Source organism: Chiloscyllium punctatum, chromosome 37 (assembly GCF_047496795.1).
Source record: "Chiloscyllium punctatum isolate Juve2018m chromosome 37, sChiPun1.3, whole genome shotgun sequence".
In the NCBI taxonomy this organism is placed as follows: domain Eukaryota; kingdom Metazoa; phylum Chordata; class Chondrichthyes; order Orectolobiformes; family Hemiscylliidae; genus Chiloscyllium; species Chiloscyllium punctatum.
In genome coordinates this window covers 30,743,583-30,767,633 of record NC_092775.1, presented here as the reverse complement: position 1 = coordinate 30,767,633, position 24,051 = coordinate 30,743,583, and positions in this window count along the sequence as shown.

Below are 24,051 nucleotides of genomic sequence, written 5' to 3'. Positions count from 1 at the left end.
AAAATTGTTCAACACAGCAACCTCACAACATAAACTACACATTTTTCTCTCACTGCTTTGTCACAACTAAATTAATAAGAAGTAGTGAAAAAAATTAGGATCATTAAAGGACTGAAAGAGCTAGTGAGCTATCAAGGAATAATGAGTTTACAAGTAATAAAAATCATGGCGAGCAGAATTAATGACAATTCTAACAGCTAGCCTGCAACAAATTTAAGAGAAATAAATATACTTACAACTAAATGTGCAACTAACAAAATAGCTTGAGGCAAAAACAAAGTATTAAAATTAGACATGATTGAAGAGAAGTCCATAATTCTCAGCACAGTTCAGTCATTAGTGAGGGTTAGTCCACAACAATGAAGAAAATATTCAATCCAAAAGTTGTTACAAATGTTCGCTTATTTAGAAAAAAAATCATTTTGTTCAATTTACACAGTTATTTTGGTGGTGGTGGGGGGAGGGGGTGGGGGGTTGGGAGGTGGGGGAACAGAGTAATGGGAGTCATTGGCAAACTTTGTCAAAGATTTAAAACAGCCCTCGTGGGTTAAATGGCCTTTGTCTGTTCATTCCACTGGCTAGCAACAGTTTAATGTAAAAAACATTTCAAACCATATTGCCAGTGTGACTAAGTATCACATCAGTTAGGGGAAGTTGGGGGGGTCCAAAGCCAGGCATCGTAATTATCACATAGCTACTCACCAAATGTTAGGTAGCTAAATGACCTCGTCTCACTAATTTGGAAGGATGAGAGCACACCAGAAGATCTCAGGGATGATGTAATCATAACCATTTTCAAAAGAATTGTTAAGCCCAACTGCAGTAACTACAAGGAATTTCCGAGCTGTCGGCTTGTGACAGACTGAATTCCAGCAAGTGTTTGAAATGTCGCTTTCAATTGATTCTGCTTTGCTCATTGAGTGTGGTGACCCTGACAAAATTTAACTTTTTAAATTCCCAACTAGGACAGATTCTTTGTCATCAAGACTTTGGTGAAAGAAGTATAAATCCCAATCTATTTAAATCTTGTCACCTGGAATGGTAGAATGCAGATGGAAGTAATCTGGCCTATCATGCCTGTGGCAACTTTTTGAAAATGCTATCCAACTAGATTGATTCCCCTGTCCTTTCCACACTGCCTGCAAATGTTTTCCTTTCGAGTATTTATAAAACTCCCATTTGAAAGTTATTATTGAGGCTGTTCCACCATCCTTTCAGGCAGTACATTTTAGAACACAAACACTGGCCGTGCACAAAACCACACATCTCGCTCCTATACTTTTGCCAATTATTTTAAATCTTTGTTTTCTACCCACTGAAAACAATTATTTTCTTATTCACTCTACCAAAATCTTATCATCGTTTTGAATATCTGCATTAACTCTTCTATTTTTTGCTGTTGCTTTGAAGAACTCAATCCCAGCGTTTCTGGTGTTTCACAGCTTTTGAATATTAATTGGACCATTGTCTACCTTTTGTGGAAGTTTTGTTAATAATTTGATTTATGTTTTGCTGAGTTTTAAATGGGTTGGATTGGGATATAATCAATCTAAATATTTTATCCCACCTACGAATTCTCTACAGGCTGTGAGGGAGGTAGAGGAATATAGGGATAAAGTTTAGAACAAAGTCTTTGTGTCAAGATTTTGGAGACAAATGACACTTTTATCTGCCACATTACATAAAAATACCCTTATTGGGCATCTTTTAGCCCCTTTCTAAGCTTTTTATTCTTTTAGAACATAGAACATAGAAGATAAAAAAGTACAGCATGGAACAGGCCCTTCAGCCCACGATATTGTGCCAAGGATTATTCCTAATCTAAAATAAAATAACCGACCCTATGCACCCCTTAATTCACTGCTGTCCATATGCATGTCCAGCAGTCGCTTAAGTGTCCCTAATGACTCTGCTTCCACTACCAACGCTGGCAACGCATTCCATGCGCTCACAACTCTCTGTGTAAAGAACCTACCTCTGATGTCTACTCTATACCTTCCTCCTAATATCTTAAAACTATGACCCCCTCGTGCCAGTCAATTCTGCCATGGGGAAAAGTCTCTGGCTATTGACTCTATTCATGACTCTCATTACCTTGTATACCTCAATCAGGTCACCTCTCTTCCTTCTTCTCTCAAGAGAGAAAAGTCCAACGTTAGTCAACCCCTCTTCATAAGACAAGTTCTCTAGTCCGGACAGCCTCCTGGTAAACCTTCTTTGCACCCTCTCCAAAGCCTCCTTATCATTGCTATAATCAGGTGACCAGAACTGGACACAATATTCCAAGTGTGGTCTCACCAGGGACTTGTAGAGCTGCATCAGAACCTTGTGGCTATTAAACTCGATCCCCCCGTTAATGGAAGCCAAAACACCGTGTGCTTTTTTAACAACCCTATCCACTTGGGTGGCAACTTTGAGGGATCTATGCACTTGAAAATCAAGATCCCTTTGTTCCTCCACACTGCCAAGAATTCTGTCTTTAATCCTATATTCAGCATTCAAGTTCGACCTTCCAAAATGCATCACTTCACATTTATCCAGGTTGAACTCCATCTGCCATTTCTCAGCCCAGCTCTGCATCCTATGTATGTCATGCTGCAGTCTGCAATAGCACTCATACTATCAACAGCACCTCCAACCTTTGTGTCATTGGCAAACTTACTAACCCACCCTTCAACCTCCTCATCCAAGTCATTTATAAAAACTACAAAGAGCAGAGGGTCAAGAACAGAGCCCTGCGGAACACCACTCAACACTGACCTCCAGGCAGAATACTTTCCATCTACAACCCCTCTCTGCCTTCTGTCAGCCAACCAATTTGAATCCAGACAGCCAAATCTCCCTGTATCCCATACCTCCTGATTTTATGAATGAGCCTACCATGGGGAACCTTATTAAATGTCTTGCTGAAGTCCATATATATCACACCCACTGCTCGATCTTTGTCGACCTGTCTCATCACTTCCTCAAAGAACTCAATAAGATTTGTGAGGCATGACCTGCCCCTCACAAAGCCATGCTGACTGCCTTTAATCACGTTATGCTTTACCAAATAGTCATAAATCTTATCCTTCAGAAGTCTTTCCAAAACCTTGCTGACCACAGACGTAATACTGACTGCTCTGTAATTGCCAGGGCTTTCTCTATTTTCTTCTTGAAAAGAGGAACAACATTCGCCTCCCTCTAATATTCTGGTACGACTCCCATGGAGAGTGAGGAAGCAAAGATCTTTGCCAGTGGCTTAGCAACCTCCTTTCTCACTTCCTGGAGCAACCTGGAATAAATCTGGTCTTGCCCTTAATCAATCTTAATGTTTGCCAAAGTTTTCAGCAGATCAACTTCATCAATTTTGTTCTGTTCAAGCCTGTTTCCCAGCTCCTCATAGTCCTCATTCACAACAAGGTCCTGTTCCTTAGTGAAAACTGAAGCAAAAAACTCAGTTAGGGCTACCCCTATCTGCTCAGACTCCACGCACGAGCTCCCTACGCTATCCCTGACCAGCCCTACCTTCTCCCTGATCATTCTCTTATTCCTCACGTATGAGTAAAATGCCCTTGGGTTCTCCCTAATCCTTCCTGTCAAGCCTTTTTCTTGCCCCTCCTGGCTCTCCTCTGTCCATTTCTGAGCTCCTTTCTAGTAAACTTGTAATCCTTTAATGTTGTGCTAGACCCTTGCTTCCTCCACTTTACGTAAGCTGCCTTCTTCCTTTTGACGAGAAGCTCCTCTATTCTCGTCATCTTACCCCTTCTTGCCTGTCTTAGAGAAACAAATTTGTGCATCACTCGCAACAAATGCTCCTTAAACTGTCTCCACATGTCTGTTGAGCCCTTTCTGTGGAACAATTGCTCCCAATCTGTACTTTCCAACTCCTGTCTGATAGTGTGATAATTTCCTTTTCCCCAATTAAATATCTTCCCTTGGTATCTGTCCCTTTCCCTCTCCAAGGCTATGGTAAATGTGAGGCAGTTGTGGTCACTGTCACCAAAGTGTTCTCCCACCGCAAGATCTGACACCTGTCCTGGCTCGTTGCCAAGCACCAAATCCAAAATGGCCTCTCCCCTTGATGTCCTGTCTACATACTGAGTAAGGAAACACTCATGAACACACCTGACAAAAATGGCTCGATCCAAACCATCTGCACTAAGGAGGTTCCAGTCAATATTGGGAAAATTGAAGTCACCCTTAACAACAACCCTGCTACATCTGCATGTTTCCAAAATCTGTCCGCCTATGAGTTCTTCAATCTCTCTACTGCTATTAGAGGGTCTGTAGAAAACCCCCAATGAGGTGGCTGCTCCCTTCCTAACTTCCATCCATACTGACTCAGTAGACAAACCTTTCTCAACCACCTTCGTTTCTGTAGCTGTGATGCACTCTCGGATTAGCAATGCTACACCCCCTCCTCTTTTTCCACCCTCCCTGTTCTTTTTTAAATGTTCTAAACCCTGGAACGTCTAGCAACCATTCCTGCCCCTGTGAAACCCACATCTCAGTTATGGCCACAACATCATCGTCCAAAGTACTGATCCATGCTCTAAGTTCATCACTCTTATTTCTGACACTCCTTGCGTTAAAGCAGACACACTTTAACCGATCCCTTGTTCCAGCACTTGAAGAACCTTCCTGATAGATTCACTACATCCTGTCAGTTTACTCCAACTGAAGTGCCATGAAACATTTTCTCTGTTTAAATCACTACATAAATGCACGTTGCTCTTGTTTAAGTTCTAACTTGTGATAGTAAATTTGTCCAGACCAGGAGGATGAATAGCTAAATGAATCCTGCAGCATTTAAATCCAGAGAGGCAATTTGTCAGGACTATAATGTTTTAACCAAACATACTAACCAATGTTCATAATATTCTGGAGCAATGACAAATAAAGTCATAGAGTCGTACAGATGTACAGCAGTGAAACAGACCCTTTGGTCCATGCCAACCAGAAATCCTAATCTAACCCAGTTCCGTTTGCCAACACTTGGCCTATATCCTTCTAAACCCTTCCTATTCACATATCCATCCAAATGCCTTTTAAATGTTGTAATTGCACCAGCCTCCACCATTTCCTCTAGCAGCTCATTGCATACATGATGTAGTGAGAATAATGTGATTACAAAGAATTAAACAACTCTACAATTGTTTCAATGGCTAACTGTGGCGGGATTCTGAGCAAGATAAAACCAATAACACCCCAGTTTCAATGTTTGGTCTGTAGAGCGAGAGAATAGAATATTTGGATTAAGTTCCAACTTCTGATCACTATCTGGTAACTCCTATGAGAGTCTGCAGCCAAATTCAGTTTCAACCGTGGTATTTCCCAGGGTTAAACAACTTGGCAAGTCATGTTTAGATTAACATATGGAGATTGGCCACTTGGGTGAGACATCTGTGGAACATTTCCCCAGAACTGTTTTTCTAAAATACAATTCTTTCAGGGAACGTGTGTGTTGCTGGTAAGGCTAGCTTTTGTTGCTAATTGTAATTGCCTTTGAGAATTGGTAATGCGTCAAGAAAAAAGAGGGTATATTATAAGGAGAAAGTAAGAATAGCTGTCCATTTGACCAGACAACACCGAAATTGAATATTTTAATTGGCTCTGCTGTGATGATTGGGATTTTCAGATTTCTACATCTCTACCTTTATTAAATCTTCCATTAGTAGTCAGTGCTCTGAAGAGATCAATTCCAGTGTTTCTGGTCTTTTGAATGTTTTAGATTACTTACAGTGTGGAAACAGGCCCTTCGGCCCAACAAGTCCACACCGCCCCGCCGAAGCGCAACCCACCCATACCCCTATATCTACCCCTTACCTAACACTACGGGCAATTTAGCATGGCCAATTCACCTGACCTGCACATCTTTGTGACTGTGGGAGGAAACTGGAGCACCCGGAGGAAACCCACGCAGACACGGGGAGAACGTGCAAACTCCACAAGTCAGTCGCTTGAGGCGGGAATTGAACCCGGGTCTCTGGCGCTGTGAGGCAGCAGTGCTAACCAGTGATAACCCTTGTCCAACTTTTGTGGAAATGTTATTGATAGTTTGATTTATGTTGGCCAAGCTTTAAATCGATTGGATTGGGTTAATCAATCTAAGTATTTTATCCCGGCTACGAATTCTCTCCAGGCTGAGAAGGAGGTGGGGGCAAGTCGGGATAAGATTTAAAACAAAGCCTTTGTGTCAAGAAAGGAAAGAAAATGATCAAGAAATTAACTCAAGTAGCCAGAATTTATTTTTCAGCTGTGGCACATTAAAAATGATATCCTACAAAGAATAATGTAGACCCAACAAAATATAAAAGTCTGTTATGCAGTGCCACCACTAGAGGTTGCTGTTTTGCTAAAATAGAAATGATAGTTGCCTATGGGAGACTTCATTGAAGGAAAAACTGCAAACTTGAATATGTGGAGGATAAATAATCAGAGAAGACATTGTGGTTACAAGGTATAATTGTGGGAGGTATTTTATTAATATTGTGAATAAGAAAGAAATTAAAACAGAATTTAAAAGATTCCTTACTGTCAGATCATGGAATGATGCAACAAAGAAAGCGACCATTCTTTCCAATTTGCCTGTGTCAGTTCATTGGTAGAACTGTCTAATCAATCACCTTCCTACTCTTTCATCATAGTCGTAAAAACATGAGAATTAGGGGTTGGAGTAAAACCATTAAAGCCCCACGAGTCTGCTCTGCTATTCAGCAGGATCATGGCTGATATGTTTGTGGCATAATCGCTGCTAACTCTCTACTCCCTTGTTAGTCAAGGATCTATTGACTTCCGCTTTGAAAATATTTAACGCATCTGCCTCCACCATTGAATTGAATTACAAAGACTCACAACCCTTTGAGAAAAACAATGTTCTCATCTCGGTTTTAAATGAAAAGCCCCTTATCTTAAAAGTGTTCCCCTAGTTCTAGTGTCTCCTGTAGATAGTGGAATGTCCCTTTTAAACAAAATAAGAGCTCTTTGGGACACTAAAAGCAACATTGGTCACTGAACAGCACACTGGGAAGGGAACTGAGAAAGTAAGCCGGCAAGTTTGCAGAATTAATTGCCAAATTGGATTGGGCCAGACAGATATACAAGCCATTTACCTTGATTGACTATATTGAATAGATGTTGATGAAACAGTGCTGTGAGGCTTCAGATGGAACTATAGATCGGAGCTTTGATTGAGCAATTTTTGAGATAACCGGGCTTGTAGGGTTGACAGAATCAGTTGGGAAATTACAATATCCAATACAGATAGTTCTCCTATAATGTAATAGTTGTGTTTCAGAGAAACCTCACTTAATAGAAAATCACTTAATGGAAATAATGGGGCCTGTGGGACAAGTTGGGTTAGGGGCAGACCAGCAAAAAATATAACTCACAATTGCTCAAAAACACACTCAGACGTGCAAAGCAAAGTGTAAAGCAAAGCACAGCCTAGATGAAGGTTGAAATCGTATTTATTAACGAAACAAAAGTAAGTTTTAAAAATGTAAAAAAGCTGCTCTCTGTCGACAGCTGACATCAGCACATGTGCAGGACAGCGCAAAGACTTTGGTGCGGATATCAGCGCATGTGCACCACAGCACGGATCTCAGCGTGTGTGCAGAATGAAGCGCACAAAATGATCCCCGCTGGAATCGCTATTGCCAATGGAGGCAAATGTTCTCTAAAATGCCATTCCTTAATTCTATGGCCAAATCATGCTGCTGAAACGCTCATTATCCCAGAACTACCTGTACTGCTTTTTGTAACACCTTTTTTCAGGACTGAAATTCATTCACATGGATATGTTAATTACATTGCTGTATCAATCTGCTATAACTACATAGGATTAATTTTCATGTCAGTTACTATGACTACATAGCAAACAATAGTAAGCTATTGTAGTGAAAGCAACAAATGCTGGCGATCATAGTCAGGGGTAAATATAGGGTAGGGGAATAGGTCTGAGTGTGCTACTCTTTGGAGGTTGGTGTAGACTTGATGGGCCAAAGGGCCAGTTTACACACTGTAGGTATTCTCTGATTCTCTGATAGCATGTCAGGCAGCATTCACTGAGAGAAAGCAAGCCGACATTTTGAGTTATTATACTTGGGGATGATACAGAGAACTGTATTTAAAGTGACCACTCGTATCAGAGTGGCGAACAATACAGCACAAGAAGCAGGAACTCTGGAAGCAAAAGGTGCAGTCTCAACTTCAGTTTACCCAGCTGTAACCAGGGTAGTATAAACCTCGTTACCATCTTGTGCTTCCAAACCAGATTTTAAACTAGTGTGGGAATACAGTAGTTTAAGAACTGTAAGGTATCTTGGGAAATTAGAGGAAGGGCAGGTTTCATAGTATTGCATATGTATATCTTGCGTTTCAATAATAATAAAAAAAAACTCATTTAGTGTAAAACGAGTCCCAGTGAGTAAGCAAGTAAATCAGATACATAAAAACACGTATACACTCCCACAGGAGGAAACAACCTCTCAATGTCCATCTTCCAAAGTCCGCTCAGGATCTTTATGGTTCAATAAGTTCATCTCTCGTTGTTTTAAGCTCAAAATGATAAAGGCCCAACTAGTCATTTCTTTCATCATAAGACAATGCTTCACTCCAGGTATCAGTTAAGTAAGCCTTCTCTGAACTGCTTCTGTGAAACTTATATTCTTTCTAAAATAAGGGGACTAAACTGTACATGACTGCAGATTTGGTCTCAGCAATAATATGTGCAACTGTAGCATATCCCATTTACTTTTCCATAAAAGACAAGATCCTATTTGCCTCCCTAGTTGCATACATTACCCTCATGTAAACTTTGTGATTCATGCCCAGGTCAACCAGAACCCTGTGTACCTCAGAGGCCTATAATCTCTCTCCATTTAATTCTTATGTTGTCTTTCTATTCTCTGTGCCAAAGCGGACAAGTGCATATATTCCTGCATTATATTAGATCTGCTAAACTTTTGCCTACTTACATAACCTATCCAAATCGCTTTACAAATTCTTTATGTTTTCTTCACATTTAACTCTTCTACCTATATTTTGACAGTCAGCAAATTTAACAATCATACTTTCAGTTCTGCATCCAAGTAATTTATATAAATTGTTAATAGTTGAGGCCCCAACACTGATTCCTGCACTATAGTACTCTGCAGTGATTGTAACAAGGTCAGCCAGGTGGACCTCATTGAGTATGAGTTCCCTGATTGAACCAGGTTAACAGCCCTGATCAGGGAGCCCTGGTTGATAGATAAGAACAGGAGTGTCAGAGATTCTGCTCATTCTGAGAGCTGGCTCTGAGGGAACTGGATCGGTATCAAGGAATTTCCACATTTAAGTAAAGGGTACTTGTGATGTGATACCAGCCTTTGTGGGGTTATTTCACTCATTATCCCTTACCAACCCAAAAATGAACCATTTACATCTATTCTCTATTCCCTCTTGGCAAACCAATCCTAGTTCTGTATATTCCCCCTACGACCATGTATTGAATTCCCTCTTGAAAGAGAAAGGTGAAGTGTTGTTCATTCCAAATTGCATCAGGAAAGGTCTAGAAACTAAGTGATGTAGTTTTGATGGAAAGTTCATATGTACAAATGTTTGAAGGGTACAAAGAAAGTTGAGAAAACTGTTAAAAAATGCATTGTATTCCTAGTTTTGTTTTAAAAAAATCACACTGATTATTAGTGGGAGGGATTCTGGGTAATCCAAGATGGAGTACGGGAAAGATTTCTGGCTGTAACAGCTGCTCCTTTTTTGTTTGAGGTATTTTAGGTGCTGGAAGTGAGTTCCTCGAATTCCAGGAACAGCAATTACTGTTTTATATGCTGTTGCATTTATTTGAAACTTTGGGGAAAAGAAAGTCAAAACAACAACAGTTTTAAAAGGGAAAAGAACAGACAAAGGAAGCACATGGTGAGGTCATTGTAGGAGAGAGAGAGAGAACCTGCACAGTTACTGCCTTTGCTGTTTGAATTCATGTATCGCTGGACATTGGAGGGCATCTGGGAAAATTAACAAGCAGTGAAATTCACAACTGATCTTGAAGGAACTGTTGGGTGAAGTTCACAGCATAGAATCAGATAAGTTAATCGTCGTTTTAAGTGTGGCCTATAGAGAATCTGCAGTAGTGAGTAGAGTGGGTTCTTTCTTGATTGTATGTTTTTGGAGATATATTTTAAGTTTAATCAAGAAACATAAGCCATAACTATTCATTTAACCTGGGGCAGTGTTTGTAGAGGATTAAGACGGTGTTAATTTCTGGGTCTGTAGATTGTGAAGGAGCAAAAATGGCCTATAATAGAATAATATGTACTTCTTGGGAGTTTAAAGAGAGTTTAAGGGTTACTGCGGATTATATCTGCCATAAATGTTGTTGGCTGCGAATCTTATCAGATCGAATGGATCGGCTGGAGAGACAGTTGGAGGCGATGAGGAATTTGCGACAGTATGTGATGGATGGCAGTTATAAGAAGGGGGGAATGTCTCAGATACAGTCACATAGATGGGTTAACTCCAGGAAAGGTAAGAGAGGTAGTCAGCTAGTGCAGGAGTCTTTTGTGGAAATACCCATTTCAAACAGGTATGCTGTTTTGGAAAATGTAGGGGGTGATGGATTCTCAGGGGAACGTAGCACGAATAGCCACATTTCTGGTATTGAGACTGGCTCTAATGCAACGAGCGGTACATGTGCTTCCAAGAGATCAATTGTGTTAGGGGATTCTCTGGTCCGAGGTACAGACAGATGTTTCTGTGGCCAGCAGCGAAAAATCAGAATGGTGTGTTGCTTCCCTGGTGCCAGGATCAAGGATGTTTCAGAGGGTGCAGAATGTTCTCGCAAGGGAGTGGGGCCACCAAGAGGTCATTGTCCACATTGGAACCAACGACATAGGAAGGGAAAAGGTTGAGATTTGGAAGGGAGATTGCAGAGTTAGGCAGAAATTTAAAAAGGAGGTCCTTGAGAGTAGTAATATCTGGATTACTCCCAGTGCTATGATCTATGAGGGCAGGAATAGGAGGATAGAGCAGATGAATGCATGGCTGAAGAGCTGGTGTATGGAAGAAGGATTCACATTTTTGGTTCATTGGAATCTCTTTTGGGGTAGAAGTGACCTGTACAAGAAGGACAGATTGTACCTAAGTTGGAAGGAGACTAATATACTGGCAGGGAAACTTGCTAGAACTGCCTGGGAGGATTTAAACTAGTAAGGGGGGGTGGTGGGACCCAGGGAAATAGTGAGGAAAGAGATTGATCAGAGACGGGTACAGCTGAGAACAGAAGCAAGTCAAACAGTCAGGGCAGGCAGGGACAAGGTAGGACTAAGAAATTTAAACTTCATTTATTTCAATGCAAGGGGCCTAACAGGGAAGGCAGATGAACTCAGGGCGTGGTTAACAACATGGGACTGGGATATCATAGCAATTATGGAAACATGACTCAGGGATGGGCAGGACTGGCAGCTTAATGTTCCAGGATACAAATGCTACAGGAAGGATAGAAAGGGAGGCAAGAGAGGAGGGGGAGTGGCATTTTTGATAAGGGATAGCATTACAGCTGTGCTGAGGGAGGATATTCCTGGAAATACATCCAGGGAAGTTATTTGGGTGGAACTGAGAAATAAGAAGGGGCTGATCACCTTATTGGGATTGTATTATAGACCCCTTAATAGTCAGAGGGAAATTGAGAAACAAACTTGTAAGGAGATCTCAGCTATCTGTAAGAATAATAGGGTAGTTATGAAAGGGATTTTAACTTTCCAAACATCGACTGGGACTGCCATAGTGTTAAGGGTTTAGATGGAGAGGAATTTCTTAAGTGCATACAAGACAACTTTCTGATTCAGTATGTGGATGTACCTAGTAGAGAAGGTGCAAAACTCTTGGGAAATAAGGCAGGGCAGGTGACTGAGGTGTCAGTGGGGGAGCACTTTGGGGCCAGCGACTATAATTCTATTTGTTTTAAAATAGTGATGGAAAACGATAGACCAGATCTAAAAGTTGAAGTTCTAAATTGGAGAAAGGCTAATTTTGATGGTGTTAGGCAAGAACTTTCAAAAGCTGATTGGAGGCAGATGTTCGCAGGTAAAGGGACAGCTGGAAAATGGGAAGCCTTCAGAAATGAGATAACAAGGATCCAGAGAAAGTATATTCCTGTCAAGGTGAAAGGGAAGGCTGGTAGGTATAGGGAATGCTGGATGACTAAAGAAATTGAGGGTTTGGTTAAGAAAAAGAAGGAAGCATATGTAAGGTATAGACATGATAGATCGAGTGAATCCTTAGAGTATAAAGGCATTTGGAGTATACTTAAGAGGGAAATCAGGAGGGCAAAAAGGGGACAAGAGATAGCCTTGGCATAGAGAATTAAGGAGAATCCAAAGAGTTTTTACAAATACATTAAGGACAAAAGGGTAACTAGGGAGAGAATAGGGCACCTCAAAGATCAGCAAGGCGGCCTTTGTGTGGAGCCACAGAAAATAGGGGCGATACTAAATGAACATTTTACATCAGCATTTACTGTGGAAAAGGATATGGAATATATAGACTGTAGGGAAATAGATGGTGATACCTTGAAAAATGTCCAGATTACAGAGGAAGAAGTGCTGAACATCTTGAAATGGGTAAAGGTGGATAAATCCCCAGGACCTGATCAGGTGTGCCCTAGAACTCTGTGGGAAGCTAGAGAAGTGATTTCTGGGCCTCTTACTGAGATATTTGTATCATCGACAGTCACAGGTGAGGTGCCAGAAGACTGGAGGTTGGCTAATATGGTGCCACTGTTTAAGAAGGGTGGTAAGGACAAGCCAGGGAAGTATAGACCAGTGAGCCTGACGTCGGTGGTGGGCAAGTTGTTGGAGGGAATCCTGAGGGACAGGATGTAAATGTATTTGGAAGGCCATGATTCGGGATAGTCAACATGGCTTTGTGCCTGGGAAATCGTGTCTCATAAACTTGATTGAGTTTTTTGAGGAAATCTCAAAGAGAATTGATGAGGGCAGAGTGGTAGATGTGACCTCTATGGACTTCAGTAAGGCGTTCAACAAGGTTCCCATAGGAGATTGGTTAGCAAGGTTAGATCTCATGGAATACAGGGAGAACTAGCCATTTGGATACAGAACTGGCTCAAAAGGTAGAAGGCAGAGGGTGGTGGTGGAGGGTTGTTTTTCAGACTGGAGGCCTGTGACCAGTGGAGTGCCACAAGGATTGTTGCTGGATCCTCTACTTTTTGTCATTTACATAAATGATTTGGATGTGAGCATAGGAGGTACAGTTAGTAAGTTTGCAGATGACACCAAAATTGGAGGTGCAGTGGACAGCGAAGAGGGTTACCTCAGATTACAACAGGATCTTGACCAGATGGGCCAATGGGCTGAGAAGCGGGAGATGGAGTTTCATTCCAATAAATGCGAGGTCTGCATTTTGGGAAAGTAAATCTTAGCAGGACTTATACACTTAATGGTAAGGTCCTAGGGAGTGTTGCTGAACAAAGAGACCTTGGAGTACAGGTTCATAGCTCCTTGAAAGTGGAGTCGCAGGTAGATAGGATGGTGAAGAAGGCATTTGGTATGCTTTCCTTTATTGGTCAGAGTATTGAGTACAGGAATTGGGAGGTCATGTTACAGCTGTACAGGACATTGGTTAGGCCACTGTTGGAATATTGCATGCAATTCTGGTCTCCTTCCTATTGGAAGGATGTTGTGAAACCTGAAAGGGTTCTGAAAAGATTTACAAGGATGTTGCCAGGGTTGGAGGATTTGAGCTATAAGGAGAGGCTGAACAGGCTAGGGCTGTTTTCTCTGGAGCGTTGGAGGCTGAGGGGTGACCTCATAGAGGTTTACAAAATTATGAGGGGCATGGATAGGATAAATAGGCAAAGTCTTTTCCTTGGGGTCAGGGAGTCCAGAACTAGAGGGCATAGGTTTAGGGTGAGAGGGGAAAGATATGACATACCTAAGGGGCAACATTTTCACAGAGGGTGGTACTTGTATGGAATGAGCTGCCAGAGGAAGTGGTGGAGGCTGCTACAATTGCAACACTTAGGCATTTGGATGGGTATATGAATAGGAAGGGTTTGGAGGGATATGGGCCAGGTGCTGGCAGGTGGGACTAGATTGGGTTGGGATATCTGGTCGGCATAGACTAGTTGGACCAAAGGGTCTGTTTCCATGCTGTACATCTCTATGACTCCATGACTCTAGTGCAAGGAACTCGTGTTAAACAATTAGAGGGATTTCAAAGACTTAGAAAGAATAGGAAGCTGATCCACTAGAATTGTGGGGGTGGGAGGGTGGTGAGGAACTTCAGCCATATGAAGAGATTAACATTGTGGTTACTAATGCATGAGTCGGATGATAGGAGTCAGGAATTTTCCCAGCTTGCCACACCTGTTTCAGCAGAAATGGCAGGATTCACATGCTGGGAATCGGTGCAGGGAGGAGTTGACCCTATCACACTCAGACATCGATCAAAGATGGCCAAAGCTCTCCAAGGTGCTGAATGCCAAACTCGGCTAATTAACAGGCCTACCTCAGTTCTCAGCCCTTCACACAACTTCACCCACTCACATACCAGTACAAATCAATATGCACCATTTATAGTCCCACGCCAATTTAATGCCAAATTATACCTTTTGTTTCATGGTTTCTGAAAGCTCACTGATTACCCTTTACACTCCTGTAATGATTGGAATGAATATCATAGAATGTGAGTTTTCTGAATGGAGCTGTTAACCTTGTCCAACCAGAGAGTTCTGGCTGACATATATAAACAGGAGAGTCAGGAGCTCGGTTCACACTCGGAGCCAGCTCTGAGTGAGCTGGGTTAGTGTCATGTACTATGCACATGTAAATAAACGTGACTTGGTGATGGGAAACCAGCTTTTGTGGAGTATTTTCACTTATAATCTGCATATCCGCCAGGATCTAATGAAGGTCTAAATATGCATTCCTACTCAAGTAGAAAAAAAACTTCCGTTCATGAAAGCCATTCAAAATGTGTGCACGAGTATATAATGTCTTATATAACCTACTGACATGTATCAATGATCCCACATCAAATGGAGCTAATCCCTTAACAGCCTGTTTGTGCTGTCAGTCAAACTGAACTGGAATCTCTTGCAGAGAAAATGAATCAAAGCAGCCAAGTGTTGATAATGACCTAATGGTCGTCCTTCAGGATGATGTCAACAAACAGCCATTTTAGCAACTAGAACAGATCTTTTTGTCAACTCTTAGAGACAGAGAAAGACAGCCTTCTTTTAAAAAAAACAGAGTTTGGAGAAGGTGGTAGATTGGTGATTATATCATTTGATGAGTACTCTAATCCCACAGGCTAATGTTCTGGGAACATAGTACCACAGCAGATCGCGAAAACTGAATTGAATATAAATCTGGAATAAAGAAGGCTGGCCTAATTGTGACCAAGTATTCATTGTCAATTGTCATAAAAACCTGAGGAAGGGCTGATGCCCGAAACGTCGATTCTCCTGTTCCTTGGATGCTGCCTGACCTGCTGTGCTTTTCCAGCAACACATTTACAGCTGTCATATAAACCTATCTGGTTCACCAGTGTTTTGTTAGACCTTACCTGGTCTGGCCTACATGTGACCCCTGACCTACAACAATATGATTCACTGTTTACAGCTTTTATGGCAATTAGCAGTGAGCAGTAAACGTTGGCCTAGCAACTGAGGTTCTCATGCCTTGCATGAATTTAAAAAAAAGCAACTCTACAGATTCAAATTTTTTCAACTCTCATTAAAGCAGCAGGCTATTTTTAGTTTTCAAAGGGTTAAGCATTTAAATAGCTTGACATATCCAAAGATCAGTTATCCTACAAGAGCATTTATGACAACTCGTAAAAACTCATTACTTCCACACTATGGTTGCTCTGAATAATGGGATCTGTTTGAACTCCGCATTGAGCTCACATAGTCCTGTTGTATTCAGGTTCCCCTCACATGTGAGTCACGCCCTATTTCCTTTACCCTACTAACCAAAATAAGGCCTGTCAGTAACAGAGGATTTAGACTCTGGGTCCCCCCCATCCCGGCTTCCCAGCACCACCAACCCCGCCCCCCCCCCCCAACTAATTTTAATGTGTGACAGAATCTCTACAACTTGATGAATCACACCCAAGGTTAATGGGATATTTAGGGGAGATGTTCAAATTGGGTGCTTTTTGATAAAGTAGACAGTAAGATTCAATTTCTCCTGGCAGGGAAATCTGTAAGCACTTGACTAATGTTTAAAATATTTGGCAGGAATAGCCAATTCAGGAATAAAAAGAATTATTAGCAGTATTAAGAAGTTCTTTGAAAGAGGCAAAAATAGCTGAATACTCTCTAGTGTTTCGTAGCTCAATTATCAGGAATTTACTTCAATAAGGATTGTATGTAAGTGAATTTGATTATAATATTTAAAACTAAATACATAGTGTTAAAACAAACATTCACTTTATCCTTTACTCATTCATTGCACAAATCCCCTTTGTTTCAAATAATGAGTATGGGTGAATACATGTGGTTTTCAGTAAGAAGCTGAAAACTCATTACCCCACTGCCAATGTTATGGTAAACCATGAGACTGTGTCATATATGTCTGAGAATGAGAGTACGGTAAGGTTAGCATTCAGGAATGATGAGAGTGTGTGGGATGTGGAGAAGGGTTTTAAGGTATCAAAGACAATGACTAATTATTGCCATCTGGCACTCACCATATCCAGTTTGCATAAGTAAGCAAACATGAGCTGAAAAGATGGTTAGAAGAAAGATTCATGACCAATGTGTAATTCGCTAATACAGTGAAAGTGGCACGTTCTTCTGAAAAAATAACTATTTTTGTTTAAGCATTTCCAATGTATATAATTCATATTTGGTATAGCCTTAAAATCAAAAAAATGAATAAGAGACAAATTATTGACATGCTTAACTAGCTTTTAGTGTAAATCTGGGCATGATCAAACATTTAACGGGAAAATAAAGAATGTGAAGGAAAAAGCCGCTGCCTAATTTCATAATGGCAAGCCATTTTGGTGGAATTTAATTCAAACATGTTGCTTATATTGCTGAAAAAGTTGAGAACAGAAGAAAGAATTTTTGGGTAATTTCCATGCCTGAAAATGCGATTTTAGTTTTAAAACAAAAACAGATATTGCTGAAGAAACTAAGCAGGTCTGGCTGCATCTGTGAACAGAAAGTAGAGTTACTGTTTTGAGTCCAGTGACTGTTCCTCAGAATGGACTCAAATCATTAATTCTTTCTTTCTCCACAGATGCTGCCGGACCTGCTGAGAGTCTCAACAACTTTGTTTTTGTTTTAGATCGTCAGCATCTGTTTTTTTTTTACATTTTAATTTCAAAATATATTAAGGCATTTATTGAATCTACAAGGACAGGTATTTCATAATCACATCAAGAAATTACTGCCTCTAAAATGTTCAGTTAAAATAGCTTCCTACTAACTACTTTCTGAAACTGTAAAGTATTTTAGGTACATCTCTATGTAACTGTGGGTTAATATAACATTGAAAGCTTAGCAAATATGCTACGTTTCAGAAGAAATTAGATTAAATGATCTGATTCTGGCAGTCTCCCGAGTCCATCAGTGGTTAATTTTTATTGAATCATGTGGATCATTTTTTTCTAAAAGGCCAATAGGAGATTATCCAAAGTCCAGACTTGGGTAGCAACTAGGTACAAATGACATTTTTCTCAAATGACATTTTTCAGGATCAGGCATGATGGCTGTGATAATCTGTTGTGGGGTCAGCCTGATATCTACATGGTCTGTTCCTGCCAGTCAATATTTCATAGATGTGTATCAGTGACATCAGAACAAAGAGTGAATTTGCTATCTCCCATCAGCCAACCCCATCCCTTTGAATGAAACTACTCAACAATTTGGAAGGCCGCTGTCTGAGGTATTTCTTCTGAAGTTAAATGGGGAATGAAAACAGAAAATGCTGGAAAATTTCAGCAGGCTTGGCAGCATCTGTGGAGAGGAATCAGAGTTAACATTTTGGATCTGGTGACACTTCCTCAGAACTGATGGTAACTAGGAAAATGTTGGTTTAGATTAGATTACATTACATTACAGTGTGGAAACAGGCCCTTCAGCCCAACAAGTCCACACCGGCCCGCCGAAGCGCAGCCCACCCATACCCCTACATTTACCCCTTACCTAACACTATGGACAATTTACATGGCCAATTCACCTGACCTGCACATCTTTGGACTGTGGGAGGAAACTGGAGCACCCGGAGGAAACCCACGCAAACATAGGGAGAATGTGCAAACTTCACACAGTCAGTCGCCTGAGGCGGGAATTGAACCCGGGTCTCTGGCGCTGTGAGGCAGCAGTGCTAACCACTGCTTATATGCAGGTTTATATGCAGAAAATAGGATGGGGGAAAAGGGGTAAGAAGTAAATTATAGGGGGAGATAGAACCCAAAGAGAGAGAAGAATACAATGTAGGAACAAATTCCTCCAGGTTACTCCTCCATTCCAGTGAGACTGTCTGTTCTTTCAAGTCTGGCAGTTAAACACGCTATTGTTCTAGGCGGAGGTGGGCACTGCAAATGCTGGAGATTAGAGTCAAGATTAGTGATTCTAAAAAGCACAGCACGTCAGGCAGCATCCAAGGAGCGGGAAAATTGACTTTTTGGGCAAAAACCCTTCATCAGGAATGAGCTATTGTTCTGCCATTTTCACATTCCTATCACTTAATCTAAACTATCGACATCCTTTCTCCCCTAATACTCCACACTCCACTGTACACAACTATTGAATAAATGCTGGCCCCTTCAGACTTCATGCCGGTTCTGATGAAGAGTCACCTGGACTTGAAATGTTAGCTTGTTCTCTCTCCATGGATGCCGCCTGACCTACTGTGATCTCCAGCATTTATTCTTTTCAGTTGGGAGAGTAGAGTAGTTGGGTAGACAAAGGAGTGGGTAACAATCTGGCTAGGAGAGTGTTTCGCTTTTAATGGGGATTGTTAGTGGCTAACAATGGGTTGTGTGTAATAACAGACTGTGATAACAAGACCTGTTGCGTGGGGGAAAGGGCAAGGACATGGGAGAATCCAAACCCTAAAGTTATTGAACTTGATATTGAGGAGAAAGTGAGGACTGCAGATGCTGGAGATCAGAGCCGAAAATGTGTTGCTGGAAAAGCGCAGCAGGTCAGGCAGCATCCAAGGAACAGGAGAATCGACGTTTCAGGCATCAGCCCTTCTTCAGGAATGAGGAAAGTGTCGAGCAGGCTAAGATAAAAGGTAGGGAGGAGGGAATTGGGGGAGGGGCATTGGGAATGCAATAGGTGGAGGGAGGTCAAGGTGAGGGTGATAGGCTGGAGTGGGGTAGGGACGGAGAGGTCAGGAAGAAGATTGCAGGTTAGGAAGGCGGTGCTGAGTTCGAGGGATTTGACTGAGACAAGGTGGGGGGAGGGGAAATGAGGAAACTGGAGAAATCTGAGTTCATCCCGTGTGGTTGGAGGGTTCCCTGGCGGAAGATGAGGCACTTCCTCCAACCGTCGTGTTGCCATGGTCTTGTGATGGAGGAGTCCAAGGACCTGCATGTCCTTGGTGGAGTGGGAGGGGGAGTTGAAGTGTTGGGCTACAGGGTGGTTGGGTTGGTTGGTCCGGGTGTCCCAGAGGTGTTCTCTGAAATGTTCCGTAAGTAGGCGGCCTGCCTCCCCAATATAGAGGAGGCCACATCGGATGCAGCGGATGCAATAGATGATGTGTGTGGAGGTGCAGGTGAATTTGTGGTGGATATGGAAGTGTCCCTTGGGGCCTTGGAGGGAGGTAAGGGGGGAGGTGTGGGCACAAGTTTTGCATTTCTTGCGGTTGCAGGGGAAGGTGCCGGGAGTGGAGGTTGGGTTGCTGGGGGGTGTGGACCTGACGAGGGAGTCACGGAGGGAGTGGTCTTTTCGGAACGCTGATAGGGGAGGGGAGGGAAATATGTCCCTGGTAGTGGGGTCCGTTTGGAGGTGGCAGAAATGACGGCGGATGACACGTTGGACATGGAGGTTGGTGGGGTGGTAGGTGAGGACCAGTGGGGTTCTGTCCTGGTGGCGGTTGGAGCGGCGGGGCTCAAGGGTGGAGGAGCGGGAAGTGGAGGAGATGCGGTGGAGGGCATCGTCGACTACGTCTGGGGGGAAATTGCGGTCCTTGAAGAAGGAAGCCATCTGGGTGGTACGGTTTTGGAACTGGTCCTCCTGGGAGCAGATGCGGCGGAGACGAATGAATTGGGGATATGGGATGGCCTTTTTACTGGGGGCAGGGTGGGAGGAGGTGTAGTCTAGGTAGCTGTGGGAGTCGGTTGGTTTATAATAAATGTGTCGATTTGGTCATCCGAGATGGAAATGGAAAGGTCTAGGAAGGGGAGGGAGGAGTCTGAGATGGTGCAGGTGAATTTGAGGTCGGGGTGGAAAGGGTTGGTAAAGTGGATGAACTATTCAACCACCTCGTGGGAGCACGAGGCAGCGCCGATACAGTCATCGATGTAGCGGAGGAAAAGTTGGGGGGTGGGGCCAGTGTAGCTGCGGAAGATGGACTGTTCCACATATCCTACGAAGAGGCAGGCATAGCTGGGGCCCATGCGGGTGCCCATAGCTACTCCTTTGGTTTGGAGGAAGTGGGAGGATTGGAAAGAGAAGTTGTTCAGGGTGAGGACCAGTTCAGTCAGTCGAAGGAGGGTGTCGGTGGAAGGGTTCTGGTTGGTACGGCAGGAAAGGAAGAAGCGGAGGGCTTTAAGTCCTTGATATTGAGTCCAGAAGGCTGCAGGGTCCCCACGTGGAAAATGAGCTGCTGTTCTTCCAACTTGCACTGAGCGTCGCTGGAGAATTGTAGAAGGCCTGAGAGAGAGGTATTGGTCAAGGAACAGGGTAGTGTGTGAAGTGGAACTGGAAGCAGGCAACTGGAAGCTCAGGGTCTATTTTGCGGGCAGAACATAGGTGTTCTGCAAAGGTGCTCCCCAGTCTATGCTTCATTTCCCCAGTGTAGAGGAGACCACATAGTGAATGCAGTGGACTAGATTGTGAGAAGTGCAGGTAAAGTGCTGCATTCACCTGGAAGGTATGTTTGGGCACAAGGATACTGAGGAGGGAGGAGGTGTTACACCTTCTGCAGTTGCAGGGGCTGTGGAAGAGAGTTGGGAGTGAAGGAAGAGTGGACCAGGGTGTCCCGGGGGGTACGATTCCTGTGCAAGGTGGACGAGTGAGGCATCAAGAGTTTCCTCTGTGTATCAGAGAGCTAACAAAAGACCTTGTTTCCTTTTCCAGGGAAGACTGTTTGAACTACGTGCCGATCCAGGCTGGAATCAAGAATCTTGAAGTCTCACCTAGTGAAAGTTGTTCTGTAAGACTGTTCTAAAAAGAATGGAAGGCATTGGTGTGAAGCTACTGAGGAGGATTCTGGGAGAAGTCAGCGTAATCACCATGACTACTAGTTTCAACTAGCAGCCTTAACTGGATCAACAGCCAGGAACTGAAACCAGAGAGGCTGGAGAGGGGAGACAGCAAAGCAGGTAAAAAAACTTGAACACTGAGTGTTTCAGGCCTTGTTTTGAGTAGAAGCCTTCTGTTGATCCATTACACGGGGAGTATCGTGGGAGTTGCACTTTGTTTTAGATTAGATTACTTACAGTGTGGAAACAGGCCCTTCGGCCCAACAAGTCCACACCGCCCCGCCGAAGCGCAACCCACCCATACCCCTACATTTACACCTTACCTAACACCTAACACTACGGGCAATTTAGCATGGCCAATTCACCTGACCTGCACATCTTTGGACTGTGGGAGGAAACCGGAGCACCCGGAGGAAACCCACGCAGACACTGGGAGAAAGTGCAAACTCCACACAGTTAGTCGCCTGAGGCGGGAAATTCAAAAGTGACATTTTAGGAAGAAGGGCTCCTGACTGGTAAGTAGTTGCCAGGTGAATTTTTTTTCTTACCTTCAATTTCCATTATCCTTTTCATACCCATCAGGTTTTAGAGTAATTGGAATTAAGTTAGTGGTAGAGTAGTACTTTACTGGGATTTACAGAATAGTGTAACTAATCTTTTTTCATGAGAATCTAACACTCGGGGACCATCTAGTTAGTTCTAAATTAATTTAGTAGAAATTTATTTTTAATTTAATAGTTGCCAGAGGGTGAAACTGGCAGCCAGTGGGGTAATATGTTTCTCTTGTGGATTGTGGGAAATCAGAAATTTCAAACATCCCTAACAACTACATCTGCAAGAAGTCTTCATCATTTAAAAAACAATATGGATGTGAATATAGAAGGAATAGTTAGTAAGTTTTCAGTTGACACAAGAGTTGGTGGTGCAGTGGAAAGCAAAGATTACCACAGAGTACAACGGGACCTTGATTAAAAGGATCAATGGGCTGTTGTGTGACAGATGGAGTTTTATTTAGATAAATGTCAGGTGCTAGATTTTGGAAAGGAAATCAGGGCAGGACTTTTTTTTAGATTAGATTAGATTACTTACAGTGTGGAAACAGGCCCTTCGGCCCAACAAGTCCACACCGCCCCACCGAAGCGCAACCCACCCATACCCCTACATCTACCCCTTACCTAACGCTACTTTTTTTAGATTAAACATTTAGACTTATACACTTAATAGTAAGGTCTCTGGAACTGTTGCCAAGCAAGGAGACCTTGGAGTGCAGGTTTATAGGTCCTTCAAAGTGGAGTCACAGGTAGACAGGATAGTGAAGAAGGTGTTTGGTATGTGTGTCTTTACTGGTCAGTGCATTGAGCATAGGTCTTGGGAGGTCATGTTGTGTCTGTTGGTTAGGCCTCGTTTGGAATACTGCATTCAATTCCGGTCTCCCTGCTCTAGGAAGAATGTTATGAAACTTGAAAGGGTTCAGAAAAGATTTACAAGGATGCTGCCATGGTTGAGGAGTTTGAGCTATAGGGAAAGGCTGAATAGGCTGGGGCTATTTCCCTTGGAGTGTTGGAGGCTGAGGGGTGACTTATAAAAGGAGCATGGATAGGGTGAATAGTGATGGTCTTTTCCCAGGGTAGGGGATTCCAAATCTAGAGAGTATACAAAGGAATATTGGTAAGTTAGATGACTGGGCAAATATGCCTAATGAAGAGAACTTTAAGGTTTGGATCTTAAAAAGAGTAAGATAGGAAATTTACAAAATGGTGAAAAGCTAGAAAGAAGGGACATTAAAAGAGACTTGGGAAAGTCATCCAGGTACATGCAAACCTCTTATGGACAGGAACAGAAAACTATCAAAATGGCTAATGGAATGCTGACTTTCAGATATAGAGAATTAAAATACAAGGGTTAATCATATTTCCGCTACAGCACTGGTATATACAGCACTAGTCAAACCCCACTTGGAATGCTGTGAGTTGTTCTCATTTTAGGAGTGATGCATTGGTCTTGGAGGGAGTGTTGTGTTGAATCACCATTGACACCTGGTTGCCAAGGATTAGCATATGAAGACATTTTACACACATGATGCTTGGACTCCTTGGAGTTTAGAAGTTTAAAGGGTAATATTTTTGGAGTTTAAGATATGAAGTGAAATAGGTAGGGTAGGTAGAAAGAAGGCTGTGTCATATGTACTGCAACAGTAAAAGGAGCATAGCTGAAAATGCACAGATGCAGTATGTGTGGATAAACCTGAATGCGCTTCCTTAGTAACTACATTCTATTAATATGTTAATACAGCACACAAATGGCAAAATCAAATTAACAGCGTTTTTGACCCGCGCCTGAATGTTTTCTAATCCATTTCATTACAACAGAAAGAACTGATGATATTGATCTGACAAGCTGCCAAAATAGAAGATGGTGCAGTAATTTGTAATATTCGTGTTTCTCCTGTTCCAGTCGCATTCTCTAATCTCTGAAGCCCTTCTCCCAAGTCCATCCCATCCTCAGCATGCATGCAGGAAGCTAGTAAAGTCACAGTGCTGGCTGTTGAGAATATTTCAATTCTTCCTATTTTCATGCGAAAATAGCTAATTTGTCAGAAAGAAACTTTAGGTCTATTTTGGCTACACACGGTCATTCTGTACCCCTGACAGAATAAAAAGC